This window comes from Lynx canadensis, chromosome D4, assembly GCF_007474595.2.
Source record: "Lynx canadensis isolate LIC74 chromosome D4, mLynCan4.pri.v2, whole genome shotgun sequence".
Taxonomy (NCBI): domain Eukaryota; kingdom Metazoa; phylum Chordata; class Mammalia; order Carnivora; family Felidae; genus Lynx; species Lynx canadensis.
In genome coordinates this window covers 56,323,582-56,336,855 of record NC_044315.2, presented here as the reverse complement: position 1 = coordinate 56,336,855, position 13,274 = coordinate 56,323,582, and positions in this window count along the sequence as shown.

The window sequence follows — 13,274 nt, the reverse complement described above, 5'->3', positions numbered from 1 at the left end:
GAAGAGAAATAAATCACCGTCTTTGTGAGTAATAATAATATCACCACAACAATCTATCTTCAAGAATGGATTAAATGAGGGGGCGCCTGGGTGGCGCAGTCGGTTAAGCGTCCGACTTCAGCCAGGTCACGATCTCGCAGTCCGGGAGTTCGAGCCCCGCGTCAGGCTCTGGGCTGATGGCTCGGAGCCTGGAGCCTGTTTCCGATTCTGTGTCTCCCTCTCTCTCTGCCCCTCCCCCGTTCATGCTCTGTCTCTCTCTGTCCCAAAAATAAATAAAAAACGTTGGAAAAAAATTTTTTTTAAAAAGAATGGATTAAATGAGGATGAAAGAAAAGGGGAGTCAGTTAAAGAAATGGGGACATTTCAAAACCAGGAGAAAAATATGGTTAAATGCTATAGTCAGTAGTTCTGAAGCTAGCCCTGAGGCTTAATTAGCATTTATTATGTACTTCCTTCTCATACTAGTTTTCTATTGCTGTGTGACAAATCACCACAAATTTAGCAAATCCAAATTTCTTATCTCACCGTTTCTGGGGATCAATAGTTCAGGTAAATGTTGACTGGGTCTTCTGCTCAGGGTCTCACCAGACTGAACTTAGGTGTCAGCCAGGGCTGCAAATTCATTTCAGATTCAGAGTCCTCTTTCAAACTCAAAAAATATTGGCAGTTGTGCTTGTAGAACTGAGGCCCTGAGTTCCTATAGCTGCCTGCCACATGGCTCTGTCTACAACATTGTAGTTTGCTTCTTCAAAGCCAATACGAGAGCATTTGCTGATGCTTATTTTTTTTCTTTTTTAAAGTAAACTCTATGCTACATGTGGGGCTTGATCTCATGACCCTGAGATCAAGAATCACATGCTCGGGGCGCCTGGGTGGCGCAGTTGGTTAAGCGTCCGACTTCAGCCAGGTCACGATCTCGCACTCCGTGAGTTCGAGCCCCGCGTCAGGCTCTGGGCTGATGGCTCGGAGCCTGTTTCTGATTCTGTGTCTCCCTCTCTCTCTGCCCCTCCCCCGTTCATGCTCTGTCTCTCTCTGTCCCAAAAATAAATAAACGTTGAAAAAAAAAATTAAAAAAAAAAAAAAAAAAAGAATCACATGCTCTACCAACTGAGCCAGCCAGGCACACCTTTTAAAAAAAATTTTAAGGCTGGGGCACCCGGGTGACTCAGTTGGTTAAGGATCCGACTTCAGCTCAGGTCATGATCTCATGGTCCGTGGGTTCGAGCCCTGCATCAGGCTCTGTGCTGACAGCTCGGAGCCTGGAGCCTGCTTCAGATTCTGTGTGTGTGTCTCTCTGCCCCTCCCCTGCTCACACTCTGTCTCTCTCTGTCTCAAAAATAAATAAACATTAAAAAAAAAAAAACTTTAGGCTGCTGCTTTTTTCTTACCTCTAGACATTTTTTTTTAAATGTTTATTTATTTATTTTGAGAGAGAGAAAGAGAGCATGAGCAGGGGGAGGGGCAGAGAGAGAGGAGAGAGAGAATCCCAAGCAGGGTCCGCACTATCAGCTATCAGCGTGGAGCTTGATGCAGGACTCAGTCTCAGGAACTGTGAGATCATAACCTGAGCTGAAATCAAGAGTCCAACACTCAACCGACTGAGCCACCCAGGTGCCCCTAGACACTTTCTTAAAGGGATCACCTGATTAGGTCGGGCCTATCCAGGGTAATCTCCCTTTCAATGAACTCAAAGTCAACTGATTAGGGACCTTAATTACATCTGCAAAATCCTTCCATTTTGCCATATATCATAACCTAACATATACAGGTCTAGAGGTCAAGGGGATCTCCTCAAAGCAAGGAGCATACACACCAGGGGCAGGAATTTTAGAACTATGTTCACCACACTTCTTCTGTGATTCATTCCCTCTCTACCTCCAACTGGTAGTTCACTTGGTTGACATTCTATGACTGCTAAGGGACCCAAACCTTCATGCCCAAGGAAGACAAGCCCCTAGTAGTCCTGCCTGATTAAAGTCACATGGGACTTCCATTAACTTTGACCACTAGGCATGGCATCACCAGGAGAAAGCGCCCCAAGTACCCCAGGTATTATCCACACACATATAGCCTCTGTCACCATGTACCCTTTCCCTTCCTCACCCACATTGGGATTAATCCCAAACCCTGTCTCTCCTCTGAGCCTTTGTACTTGTTATTTATTCTACCTGGAATATCCTCCCTCCAGCCTCACCCATCCTCAAGGCTCTGCAGAGATCCCTCCTTCATGCAGCCTCCTCTGCATTCTCTCTGGGGCCTCAGGGCTCTTCATCTCCAGCCACAAAAATCACTTTCTGCTCTGGGTTCAGGAGCCCTTGTTTCCTATACTTCCCCCAAGCAAGCTCAGCCCAGGCTCAGGAACCCTGGGGCCAGGATTAGCCCAAAGTGCAGGAAATTAAGGAGAGGAGGTGCTCAGGAACCCCTGGCAATGTTGTTACTTCAAGCTCCAGAGCACAGAAGGTAGGAAAGGGGGGTGTACTATTGCTCAAGACTTCTCCCCAGTCTGATGTCCTGTCACCTCTGGAAGTCCTGTGCAACATTCTACCCACACTCTGAGACTGAAGGGCTAAGCTCTGACCCTCTGGCTGGGCCAGGACCCTCTGGATACGACAGAAGGTTTGAATAAGGATGGGGTGTGAAGCAGACCCCTTCCCAAGGATCAGGGACTTTCAGGGGCTGAGTCATTTGGTTTCTTGCTCAATTCCAGCTCCTTTCTGGAACAAGACAGCCCAGGCTCCTCAGGCCAGGAGACACACATTTTCACTTTCTGTATACACTAGACGCCCTCTAGAGGCCCTTTGGGGTTTAGAGCCCAGGCCAGGGGCCTCCTAACCCCTTTACCCTATGCAATAGATGCTCCCTGCAGGCCCTGTGAGGTTGGAAACCACAAATGGATAGACTGAAGCAGCCAGAATACACAGCCACACACAAACAAGTGCCAACACCCTCCCCCACCCACATATGTCCATACCCACATACACAGGCACCTAGTCAATCACTCATATGCATCAGAGGACACACCATAGACATTTAATCTTATAATCACAATATGGACACAGAGGTGTATCAGACACACACAATTCACACACATAGTCACAGACACACAAACACACAAACACACATGAACATAATCTTTTTGGGGCGCCTGAGTGGCTCAGTCGGTTAAGCGTCCAACTTCGGCTCAGGTCATGATCTCGCAGTTCGTGAGTTCAAGCCCCGCGTCAGGCTCTGTGCTGACAGCTCAGAGCCTGGAGCCTGTTTCAGATTCTGTGTCTCCCTCTCTCTCTCTGACCCTCCCCCCTTCATGCTCTGTCTCTCTGTCTCAAAAATAAATAAACATTAAAAAAAATTAAAAAAAAAAGAGAACATAATCTTTTCTCCTAGAAAAGAGGTTTTGTGGAGCACCTGGGTGGTTCAGTCGGTTGAGCATCCAGCTCTTGGTTTCAGCCCAGGTCATGATCTCATGGTTTGTGGATTCGAGCCCCACATCAGGCTCTGCATTGACAGTGCAGAGCCTGCTTGGGATTCTGTCTCTGTCTTTTACTCTCTGCCTCTCCTGCATTCTGTCTCTCTCAAAATAAAATAAAAAAACAAAAAAAATTTTAAAAAGAGGGGGAGAAGCCAAGATGGTGGAAGCATGGAAGTTTTTTTGCATCTCACATCCATGAAATACAGCCAGATCAACACTAAACTATCCTGCACACCTAAAAAACTGATTTGAGGATTAACACAACAATCTGCACAACCTGAACCACAGAACTCAGCAGGTATGTGGTGCAGAGAGGTGAACTGGAGGAGAAAGAAGCAGCGGAGGGCAGGGAGCTGTTTTTGCTTGTGGAGAGAAGACAGAGACAGGGGGAGAGTACAGGAAAAGCAACCCCCCCCAAATAAAGCAGCAGGAGAGAAAGTGGAAAAGTGGAAACAGCTACAGGGACTGCACTAAAAAGGGAGAAAGGAGAAAGGAGAGGGTTTAAATTCCACTAAGACTAAATAAAGAGGGGGAGTGCAGAGTCTGAAACTCCACAGCTCGATACCTGGTGGTGCTCTGGTGGGAAGGGTGAATCCCCAGGAGCAGAGTGAAGTTTAGGGTCTTCAGGCCACAACAGGAGAGGTGGTTCCCCTGCTGGGAAGACATCTGGTAGAGGCTCTGTGGTTCCCCCAAAGGCAAAGGCTCCAGTGGGCCCCGGAGAACAACCACATTCACTGGTGCTGGAACAAGGTCGCTGGGGGTGAAGACTGGTGTCAGATGTGTGCTGTGATTGGCCATAATCCCTGAAACACTGCTGCCATACAATCACGTGAACTTATTCTGTGGTGGACTGGGACCCACAGCAGTCTCTGGGGCCATCGGCAGCAGCACAGTACCGCAAATGTTCCTGGGTGTAGCCGGCACCTGGCCATTGCTGGGTGAGAACCTTCCACAGAAGGGTAGGCCGGGTCAAAGCCAAAGTCCCTCAGAAGTAAGGGGTCAGGAAACACAGCCACATCTGAAATAAAACTCAGGAGGGAGGTGCTGCCTGGGGCTTGGTCACAGACAGTGTAAAAGTGAGGAGCAGGCAGAAGCCGAAGACAAAGGATGGGGGCGCAATTGTTGACCTAGGAGAACAGAGTTCCAATACTACAGGCTGGATAGCTAGGTGACGCCATTTTCACTGCTCCCATGCACGCACATACACACCTCCAAGCGCCAAAACAATCCACACCAGTAGGCTAAGCAGCACCATCTAGTGGAGATCGGAGCCATTTCACTAAGCCCCACCACAATGGGCTAACCCCGCTCTTCAGGAACACAAGTCTCTCTGCCTGCTTAGTTTACAGACTATAAAGCACTTCATAGTTTGACTTCTAGGGGAAAATGAAGTAATTTCAATCGTATTTCAATCTGTTCGCTGGTCCATTTATTCAATTTTCTTTTTTTTCCTTGCTTTTGTTCTTTTTCATTTCTTTTCTTTTTCTTGAATAGAGAAAGAGAAAATTTTATTTTTATTTTCAATTTTTATTGAAAATATTTTTCTTTATTTTTTCTACTATATTTTTTACTTTTGTGTAAATATTTTCAAATTCTATTTTACTTCCATCACTTCATTTTATTTCAGGGTTTTTTTTTCAAATTTTCAAACGATTTCCTTTTTTTCTTTCCCCTTTTTTCTCTAAACTGTTAAGCCCCTTTAAACACCCAGACCACAACACACCTAGGCTCTAGCATCATTTATTTCTTTTTTATGTGTGTGTTTGTTGTTTTTAAATTTTTAATTTTTTAAGTTTAATTTTTTTTATTTTTTTACCTCATTAATTGCTTTTCTCCCTTCAAAATGATGAAACGAAGGAATTCACCCCAAAAGAAAGAGAAGGGAGAAATGGCAACCAGGCACTTAACTAACACAGATACAAGCAAGATGTCTGAACAAGAATTTAGAATCACGATAATAATACTAGCTGGAGTCAAAAATAGATTAGAATCCCTTTCTGCAGAGACAAAAGAAGTAAAAGCTAGCCAGAATGAACTGAAAAAATGCTATAACTGAGCTGCAATCTTGAATGGATGCTATGGCGGAGGATGGATGATGAAGAGCAGAAAATAAGTAATATAGAGAACAAACTTATGGAGAATAATGAAGCAAAAGAAAAGAGGGAGACTAAGGCAAAGAGCACAGTTTAAGAATTAGAGAAATTAGTGACTCATTAAAAAGGAACAACATCAGAATCATAGGGAATCAAGAGGAAGAGAGAGAAAAGAGGGTAGAAGGGTTATGTGAGCAAATCATAGTGGAAAACTTTCCTAACCTGGGGAAAGACACAGACATCAAAATCCAGGAAGCACAGAGGACTCCCATTAGATTCATCAAAAACCAGCCATCAACAAGGCATATCATGGTCAAATTTACAAAATACTCAGGCAAGGAGAGAATCATGAAAGCAGCAAGGGAAAAAAGTCCTTAACCTACAGGGGAAGACAGATCAGGTTTGCAGCAGACCTATCCACAGAAACGTGGAAGGCCAGAAAGGAGTGGCAGGATATATTCAATGTGCTGAATCAGAAAAATATGCAGCCAAGAATTCTTTATCCCACAAGGCTGTCATTCAAAATAGGAGAGATAAAAAGTTTCCCAGACAAACAAAAAATAAAGGAGTTCATGACCACTAAACCAGCCCTGCAAGAAATTTTAAGGGGGACTCTCTGAGGGGAGAAAAGACATACATACATACATACATACATACATACATACATACATACCAAAAGCAAGAAACAAGAAAGGATCAGAGAACACCACCAGAAACTCCAACTCTACAAGTAACATAGTGGCAATAAATTCATATCTTTCAGCACTTACTCTAAACATCAGTGGACTAAATGCTCCAATCAAAAGACATAGGGTAACAGAATAGATAAGAAAACAAGATCCATCTATATGCTGTTTACAAGAGACCCACTTTAGACCTAAAGACACCTTCAGATTAAAAGTGAGGGGATGGAGAACCATCTATGATGCTAATGGTCAACAAAAGAAAGCCAGAGTAGTCATACTTCTATCAGACAATCTAGACTTCAAAACAAAGATTGTAACAAGAGATGAAGAAGGGCATTATATCATAATGAAGGGGTCTATCCACCAAGAAGGCATAAACATTTATGCTCCAAATGTGGAAGTACCCAAATATATAAATCAATTAATCACAAACAAAAAGAAACTCATTGATACTAGTACCATAATGGTAGGGGACTTCAACACTCCACTTACAACAATGGACAGATCGTCTAAACAGACAATCAAGAAATTAATGGCTTTGAATGACACACGGGACCAGATGGACTTAACAGACATATTCAGAACATTTCATCCTAAAGCAGTGGAATATACATTCCTCTCCAGTGCCCATGGAACGTTTTCCAGAATAGACCACATACTGGGACACAAATCAGCCCCTCAACAAGTACAAAAAGATCAAGATCATATACTGTGCATATTTTCAGACCACAATGCTATGAAACTCAAAATCAACCACAAGAAAAAATGTGGAAAGGTAACAAATACTTGGAGACGAAAGAACATCCTACTAAAGAATGAATGGGCTAACCAAGAAGTTAAAGAGGAAATTAAAAAATACATGGAAGCCAATGAAAATGATAATACCACAACCCAAAACCTCTGGGACACAGCAAAGGCAGTCATAAAAGGAAAGTATATAGCAATCCAGGCCTTACTAAAGGAGAAAGAAAGGTCTCAGATACACAACCTAACCTTACACCTTAAAGAGATGGAAAAAGAACAGCAAATAAAACCCAAAACCAGCAGAAGACAGGAATTAATAAAGATTAGAGCAGAAATCAATGCTATCGAAACCAAAAAAAAAAAAACAAACCAGTAGAACAGATCAATGAAACCAGAAACTAGAAACTAGCTCTTTGAAAGAATTAACAAAATTGATAAACCACTAACCAATTTGATCACAAAGAAAAAAGGAGAAAGTGAATGTTGGGCAGGGAGGAGGGCACTTGTTGGGATGAGCACTGGGTGTTGTATGGAAACCAATTTGACAATAAATTATATTAAAAAAAAAAGAAAAGAAAAAGGAAAGGACCCAAATAAATAAAATCAAGAATGAAAGAGGAGAGATCACAACCAACACAGCAGAAATAAAAACAATAAGAGAATATTATGAGTAATTGTATGCCAATAAAATGGGCAACCTGGAAGAAATGGACAAATTCCTAGAAACATATACACTACCAAAACTGAAACGGGAAGAAATAGAAAACTTGAACGGACTCATAATCAGTAAAGAAATTGAATTAGTAATCAAAAATCTCCCAAAAAACAAGAGTCCAGGACCAGATGGCTTTCCAGGGGAACTCTACCAAACATTTAAGGAAGAGGTAACACCTATTCTCTTGGAGCTGTTTCAAAAAATAGAAATGAAAGGAAAACTTCCAAACTCTTTCTATGAAGCCAGCATTACCTTGATTCCAAAACCAGACAAAGACCCCACTAAAAAGGAGAACTATAGACCAATTTCTCTGATGAACATGGATGCAAAGATCCTCAACAAGATATTAGCCAGCCAGATCCAGCAACACATTAAAAAAATTATTCACCATGACCAAGTGGGATTTATACCTGGGATGCATGGCTGGTTCAATATCCATGAAACAATCAATGTGATTCATCACATCAATAAAAGAAAGGACACGAACCATGTGACCCTCTCAATAGATGCAGAGAAAGCATTTGACAAAATACACCATCATTTCTTGATAAAAACCCTCAAGAAAGTAGGGATAGAAGGAGCATACCTCAAGATCATAAAAGCCATATGTGAAAAGCCCAACGTTAATATCATCCTCAATGGGGAAAACTGAGCGCTTTCCCCCTAAGGTCAGGAACAAGACAGGGATGTCCACTCTCACCACTGTTATTCAACATAGCATTGGAAGTCTTGCCTCAGCAATCAGCAACACAAAGAAATAAAAGGCATCCAAATCAGCCGGGAGGAGGTCAAACTTTCACTCTTCTCAGATAACATAATACTCCATATGGTAAACCCAAAAGATTCCACCAAAAAACTGCTAGAACTGATCCATTAACTCAGCAAAGTTGCAGGATACAAAATCAATGCACAGAAATCAGTTGCATTCCTATACCGCAACAAAAAAGCAACAGAATGAGAAATCAAGGAATTGATCCCATTTACAAGTGCACCAAAAACCGTAAAATACCTAGGAATAAATCTAACCAGAGGTGAAAAATCTATACACTGGAAACTATAGAAAGCTTATGAAAGAAATTGAAGAAGACACACACACACACAAAAAAATGGAAAAATATTCCATGCTCCTGGATAGGAAGAACAATTATTGTTAAAACGTCAAGACTATCCAAAGCAATCTACACATTCAGTGCAATCCCTATCAAAAAGCACCAGCATTCTTCACAGAGCTAGAACAAACAATCCTAAAATTTGTATGGAACCAGAAAAGACCCCGAATAGCCAAAGCAATCTGGAAAAAGAAAACCAAAGCAGGAGGCAACACAATCCCAGACTTCAAGCTGTATTACAAAGCTGTAATCATCAAGACAGTATGGTACTGGCACAAAAACAGACACTCATATCAATGGAACAGAATAGAGAACCCAAAAATGGACCCACAAACGTATGGCCAACTAATCTTTGACAAAGCAGGAAAGAGTATCCAATGGAATAAAGACAGTCTCTCTTCAGCAAGTGGTGCTGGGAAAACTAGACAGCGACATGCAAAAAACCTGGACCACTTTCTGACACCACACACAAAAATAAACTCAAAATGGATGAAAGATAATTCCTAAATGTAAGATAGGAAGCCATCAAAATCCTCAAGGAGAAAGCAGGCAAAAACCCCTTTGACCTTGGCTGCAGCAACTTCTTACTTAACACGTCTCCAGAGGCAAGGAAACAAAAGCAAAAATGAACTATTAGGACCTCATCAAAATAAAAAGCTTCTGCACAGCGAAGGAAACAATCAGCAAAACTAAAAGGAAACCGACGGAATGGGAGAAGATACTTGCAAATGACATATCAAATAAAGGTTTCGTATCCAAAATCTATAAAGAACTTTTCAAACTCAACACCCAAAAAACAAATAATCCAGTGAAGAAATGGGCAAAAGACATGAATAGACACTTCTCCAAAGAAGACATCCAGATGGCCAACCGACACATGAAAAAATGCTCAACATCACTCATCATCAGGGAAATACAAATCAAAACCACAATGAGATACCACCTTACACCTGTCAGAAGGGCTAACATTAACAACTCAGGCAACAACAGATGTTGGCAAGGATGCGGAGAAAGAGAATCTCTTTTGCATTGCTGGTGGGAATGCAAACCGGGGCAGCCACTTTGGAAAACAGTATGGAGGTGCCTCAAAAAATTAAAAATCGAACTACCCTACAACCCCGCAATTGCACTACTAGGCATTTATCCACGGGATACAGGGATGTTGTTTCGAAGGGGCACATGCACGCCAATGTTTATAGCAGCACTATCAACAATAGCCAAAGTATGGAAAGAGCCCAAATGTCCATTGATGGATGAATATATAAAGAAGATGTGGTATACACACACACACACACACACACACACACACACACACACACACACTGGATTATTACTCAGCAACCAAAAAGAATGAAATCTTGCCATTTGAAACTACATGGGTGGAACTAGAGGGTATTATGCTAAATGAAATTAGTCAGAGAAACACAAATAGCATATGACTTCACTCATATGAGGACTTTAAGACACAGAACAGATGAACACAAGGGAAGGGAAGCAAAAATAATAAAAAAGAGGGAGGGGACAAAACATGAGACTCTTAAATATGGAGAATAAACTGAGGGTTACTGGAGGGATTGTGGGAGGGGGGATGGGCTACCCCTGAAATCATACTCTACCCCTGAAATCATTGTTGCACTGTATGCTAACTAATTTGGATGTAAATTTTTAAAAATTTTTGCTTTTAAATCTTAAAAATACAAAAATAAATAAACAGAGGCCCTCTTTCTCCTGATAGCAAATCTCATGAAAAGCTCCAACTAACTGTGGTTATAACACATACTCAGTTCTTCAATATATTAGAGTGGCCAGAAAGTGGAGTACTCTGATCAGAGCACTGTGGTTGACAGACCCACCAAAACCACATGAGATGGGAGAGGAGTTCCTTAAAGAAAACATAAAAAAAGAGTATAGCAGGGAGCCTGGGTGCCTCAGTTGGTTGAGCATCTGACTCTTGATATCAGCTCAGGTCTTGATCTCACGGTTGTGAGTTATTAGGCCTTGCACTGGGCTTTGCTCTGGGTGTAAAGCCTACTTTGAAAAAAAAAGAAAGAAAAAGAAGAAAAGAGTATAAAAAGTGTCTACATGAACAAAAGCATAGCCCATAGTACTCTACTTCATCGATTTGTCATGAAACAATTGGCATGGTGCCTGGCACTCCAGTGTCAACAAATATGAATTATTAGCATAATAGATGGGTGAATAGATGCATTAATGATGATTGAATTATAATGGTTGAACACAGGCATGAGGGAATAGAAATGAAGATATAAAAAGATAAATGAAAGATGGAAGAAGGAAGAATAAACTGATAAAGAGACAAATATAGGTGAACATATGGACACATGGATGGATAATAGAGAAGGCATAAAAAATTGTACCCACAGTTAAGTTTGTTACATCATATGCTCTAGGGCTGGAAAAGGAAACAGAATAGCACTCCACAATTAGTCTCTTAGGAGAGGTCTCCCCCTTTGGTCTCTGTCTCTGGGGCCTCTCATCAGATGGGGAAAGCACTTGCTCCTCTCCCTCATTTCTAGTTTCCTTGTCTCTGTGAGCTGACCAGCTCTTTTCCTCAGAAATTCTCTCAATTCCCAGGATAGGGAAGGCGTGGTAGAAGTGGATATTCTAGGCCAGGTTTCACTCATGCTATTCCTCTGACTCAGCTTGGCGCATAGGAAAATGGGTCAACTGGGGAAAGGGTCAGTGTTGGCTGGGCCAGGAGAGTGAAGCCCTAGAGTCCTTAGATGTGAGATACAGGAATTAGACCTGCTTCCAAAAATCTCTCGCATTAGCAAAGCTTGTCCAAGGGAAGACCAGGTCTCAGATGACAGCTGCATATGCACTGTGATGGGCCCCGGGGAGACTTGGTGAACCCAGAAAGGGACCTTCTCCAGCTTTCCCTGCCATTTATCATTGTTCTGGGGAATATGAAGAACCAGGTGGGTCCCACTTTTCCCACTCCTCCCACCCCCAGGTATACAACCACAAAGAGCTGCGGGGAGGAGGAGAAGCCTGGGAAAGAAGGAGGCACTCCTTACTCTGACCTCTAATCTGGAACCAAGCCTTGACTCCTAGTCTTGAGACTCATTGTTCAAATGCCTCCAAGGAAATTACACTGTAAACCTTCCCCTAAAGAGTGACAGTGAAACACCCCACACACACCTTGCCTTGTCCAATCTGATGATTGCTAAGATTCTCAGACCTAAAGATAAAGAATGGAAAATGGGGACCAGGAGGCTACTGAGGAGTTATGAAAGGGAAAAAGGTTCTTCCAGATAGACAGTGGATAAAATATGTAGCATAAAGTTATCTTACCAACTCATATATTCCAATTCAATTCAGACACTAACCACTCAGAGGTTGTGTCAGATTCCACAAGTTTCAGGGCACAGTCCCCAACATCTGTGCCCCCACTTGTAGGTCCTCAGGCCAATTGCATTTCTGACCAACTGGCTACAAGCCCAGGTAGTTCCCATAACCCCTCAGGTTCAATAATTCCTTAGAATGACTCATAACAGTCAGGCATGCTATACTTACAATTAGTTTTTATAAAAGATATGAATCAGGAACAGACAAATGAAAAGACACACAGGGCAGTCTGAGAGGGTCTCAAATGCAGAACTTCATGCTCTAATCCCACTAAGACACATAAGGCACATCACCCTCCTGGCATATTAGTGTGTTCACCAACCAGGAAGTTCTATGAGCTTTGCTGTCCAGAGTTTTGTTGTTTTTTAAGTGTTTATTCATTTATTTTGGGAGAGAGAGCTCACGTAGGTAAGAGCAGGGGAGGGACAGAGAGAGAGGAGAGAAAGAATCCCAAGCAGGCTCTGCACCATCCACATAGAGCCCAACACAGGGCTTGACCTCACAAACCGCAAGATCATGACCTGAGCCAAAATCAAGAGTCAGGTGCCCAACCGAGTCACCCAGGAACCCCTGGTGTCCAGAATTTTTACTGAGATTTCATTACGTAAGCATGACTGCATTGTTGGCTGAACTCAATCTCCAGCGCACCTCCCCTTCCCAGAGGTTGTGCAGGCTCAAAGCTCCAGCTCTCCAGTGACATGGTTAGTCTTCCTGGTGACCAGCTCCCAGATGATCCTAAGTCATCTCATCTCTTAGCATAAACTCAGGTGTGACAATCAGCAGGACTCATAAATAACAAAGACACTCCTATTACTTGGGAAATTCAAAGATTTAAAGACTAACTTTCAGAAATCAGGAACAAAGAGCAGTCAAAATTCTTTATTACACAACAGAAAGGAAAAAATTTCTGGATGTAAAAAAAGAAAGCTTCAGGAGGCCATAAACCAGAGATAACTATAGTCTCACACAGGCTCACGCATACATCACGGGACCACCGTGGATTCCCTTACCTTCACTCTCACTCTTCCACTCACTCTCTTCCACCCAGTCTCACAGTCTCACACAGACTCCACACAAAGCAGAAGGATT